Here is a 3,994-nt window from a genome sequence, read left to right as displayed (position 1 = left end):
CCTGGCTAGAGGTTTGTCCATTTTACTGATCCCCCCACCCACCCCCCCCCACCAAAGAACCAGCTCCCGGTTTCGTTGATCTGTTCTGTTGTGTTTTTAGTTTCTGTATCATTTATTTCTGCTCTAATCTTTATTATTTCCCTCCCTCTGCTGGTTTTAGGTTTTGTTTGTTGTTCTTTTTCTAGCTCGTTTAGGTGTTATTTGAGATTTTTCTTGCTTCTTGAGGTAGGCCTGTAATCGCTATTAACTTCCCTCTTAGGACTGCTTTTGCTGCATCCCAGAGGTATTGGACCATTGTGTTTTCATTTTCATTTGTTTCCGTGTACTTTTTAATTTCCTTTTATTTCCTGGTTGAACCATTCATTGTTTAGTAGCATGTTATTTAACCTCCCTGTATCTGTGGCCTTTCCAGATATTTTCTTGTGGTTGACTTCTAGTTTCACTGAGTTGTGGTCAGGAAAGATGGGTGGCATGATTTCGATTTTGATCTTCTTGAGTTTGTTGAGGCTTGTTTGGTGGGCTAAGATGTGATCTATTCTGGAAAACGTTCCCTGTGTACTTGAAAAGAATGTGTATTCTGCTGCTTTAGGATGGAATGTTCTGAACATATCTGTTAAACCCATCAGGTCCAGTGTGTCATTGAAGGCCATTGTTTCCTTGTTGATTTTCTGTTTAGATCATCTATCCATTGACGTAAGTCAGGCATTAAAGTCCCCTCCTACTATTGTATTATTATTGATTAGTTCCTTTGTGTTTGTTATTCACTGTTTTATGTATTTGGGTGCTCCCACGTTGGGTGCATAAGTATTTACAATTGTTCTATCTTCTTATTGGAGTGTCCTCTTTATTATTACATACTGTCCTTCTTAGTCTCTTGTTACGGTCTTTGTTTTAAAGTCTAGTTTGTGCGATACAAGTATTGCTACTCCAGCTTTATTTTGACATCCATGTGCACGATAGATGTTTCTCCATCCCCTCACTTTCCAACTGCAGGTGTCTCTAGACCTAAAATGAGTCTCCTGTAGGCAGCATATAGATGGGTCTTTTTTTTTTTTTTTAAATCCATTCGGTCACCCTGTGTCTTTTGATTGAATGTAAATGGACTAAATGCTCCAAAGTAATTATTGATAGATATGGATTGATTGCCATTTTATTACCTGTTCTGTGGTTGTTTGTGAAGATGTTCTCTGATCTTTTCCTGTCTCTGTCTCTTTCATGTTTTGCTGATTTTCTTCAATGATATATTTGGATTCCTTTCTCTTTATTCTTTGCATATTTATTAGCGGTTTTTGATTTGTGGTTACCATTAAGTTTGTATATAACCTCTTCTGCATATATCAGTCTATGAAGTTGATGGTCACTTAAGTTTGATTCCGTTCTTGCCTCCTCTCCTCCCCATGTTTTAGGTATATATTGTTACATTTTAGTTTTCATTTATTTTTATTTTTATTTTTCTTAGAGAGGGAGAGAGTGGGGAGTGGAGAAAGGAGGTGGAGAGAGAGAGAGTCTTAAGGGGGTCCACACGGGCCACGGAGCCCAACGCAGGGCTCGATCCCACAAACCCAAGATCAGGACCTGAGCCAAAATCAAGAGTCGGACACGCAACCGACTGAGCCACCCAGATGGCCCTATGTTGTTACATTTTAAATCCTTTTATTTTGTGAATTCCTTGACTGCCTTTTTGCAGAAATATCCAATTTTTAGTACTTCTGTTTCTTTTCTACCTTTATACTGTCACTTCTGGTTTCTCCTTTCCACTCAAAGGGTCCCCTTTACTATTTCTTGCAGGGCGGGTTTAGTGGTCACAAGATCCTTTAGTTTTGGTTTGGCTGGGAAACTCTCTCTCTCTCCTTCTGTTCTGAATGGTAGCCTTGCTGGATAGAGTCTTCTTGGCTGCAGATTCTTTCCTTTCAGCACTCTGCATATATCATGCCACTGCCTTCCGGCTTGCAACGTTTCTCTTGAGAAGTCTCCTGCTAGTCTTAGAGGTTTTGCTTTTCCCTTGTAAATTCCTGTCTTCTTTTGTCTTTCTGCTTCTTAAAATTCTCTTTATCACTATGTTTTGCCGATTTAATTACGGTATATCTTGGCATGGGTCTGTTTCTGTTGATTTTGATAGGGGTTCCCTGTGCCTCCTGGATCCGGATGTCTGCTTCCTTCCCCAGTTTAGGGAAGTTTTCAGCTATTATTTCTTCAAATACATTTTCTGCCTCCTTTTCTCTCCCTTCTTCTTCTTCTGGGACTCCTATAATGTGAATGTTATTGCATTTGGTGGAGTCACTGAGTTCCCTAAGTCTATTCTTGCTTTGTGTAATTCTTTTTTATCTCTACTGTTCAGCTTGATTCCTTTCCGTTCCTCTGTCTTCTAGGTCACCAATTCACTCCTCTGCATCTTCCATCCTGCTGTTCATTCCATCAAATGTGTTTCTCATTCTGTATGAGAGAGAAGGAGAGAGACAGAGCACAAACGGGCAGGGGCACAGGGAGAAGCAGGCTCCCCGCTGAGCAGGGAGCCAGATGTGGGGCTCGATCCCAGGACCCTGGGATCATGACCCGAGCCAAAGGCAGAGGCTTAACCGACCGAGCCCCCCAGGCGCCCCTGGTGTATTTAGTTCTTGTGGATGATATCTACTGTAAATGTGGGACGGGGTGAGCTCATTCTCCTCCTACTCTGCCATCTTCCCAAGCTCCTCTGGATTCCCATTCTTAAAAGGACTTTTTAACTAATACGATATGCATGAGACCAATGTGCATGAATAACTGAAAAACTACTGTAAGTCATATTGCCAAACAGGGCATTTTGAACCAGCAGCAATTAGCGTGACAGGAACTAAGTGACTTAGAGAAACAGAATTTTATTTTTCTAAATGGTCCACAGTCCTTTCTCTGAAAAGGCTTATGGCTCTGAAAAGAACCTTTGGCTTCAAAAATTTTGTGTCCCCATGTAAAAGGCAATTTCTAGGCACCACCCACAGGGACTTACTCGCACTTCATTTGATGGGAGCTTTCCTTGAGTATTTATGTAGCAAGCCCCCCCCCCACCCATCCCTTTACATATCCCTTTGGCTTTCTCTCTCTTCTGATGGGCTCGAGAAAAGGTTGGATTGCTGTAGTTTACCTAGCTTTTGTCTCACTGTTTGGCTCAGAGTGACGCGTTTCACGGGTTTCTACATTCAAATCAAAGGTTATTTAGAATTTATTTTAAAAGTTCACGTGGAACACAGAGCAGACATGATGAAATAGTGGGTTTTAGTGCGACACCTAACAGATTTCAGAGGACTGAAGTCCCCCGGTGCGTTCTCTCTCCACAGATAGATAGGAAGCTGGAAATCAATTAAATGAAAAGTACTTGCATAATCACCAACTACTTTGAAATTCAGCGTGTACCTATGGGAAAAGGAAACAAGGAAAGAAAAAAAGCCCATGCACCAGGAAGAAAACACAATGGGTATTCAAGGGCAGTACCAGTATCCTGAATCCTCCTCCGCATCAAAACATTTGCGGTAGAGGCAAGAGTCATCTTTGCTCTGGTAACTGCCAAACAGCCTCCTCTTATTTTGATGCAAAACGACAGGGACATGTCCCACTGTGGCATCTGCATGCTGACACTTCAACCACCCTGGTTTAAAAGCAAGAGCTTCAACGGAAACCCTCAGGCAGGCAGAGGATCCTACCACCTTCCCGCTCAATCTCCGGGGGGCGTGTCATAGGAAGGCTGTTATTGGTTCAGCCCTGGTCACCCCACCACCCTTTGGGCCAATGGCCGCGGATCATGTGCTGCCGGTTGCTTATTGGCTGCGGCTAGCCGAGGCTGGGAGCAGAGCTGCTCTCATTGGACCACCCCGTCATCCATGTGTAATCGCAGTTCAGGAAGATGTTGGTGTCAAAAGGGAAAGACGATAGGCTACCAAAGAACAGAATCCGATAAATCTGAATGAAGCAAAGTAGGTCTTTCACCAGGTCGGGAGCTGGAGTAGAGCATGATTCTAGATAG

This window comes from Ursus maritimus (genome assembly GCF_017311325.1).
Source record: "Ursus maritimus isolate PB19 chromosome X unlocalized genomic scaffold, ASM1731132v1 scaffold_X1, whole genome shotgun sequence".
In the NCBI taxonomy this organism is placed as follows: Eukaryota; Metazoa; Chordata; class Mammalia; order Carnivora; family Ursidae; genus Ursus; species Ursus maritimus.
The sequence above is the reverse complement of the archived record's forward strand: the minus strand, read 5'-3'. Positions refer to the sequence as shown.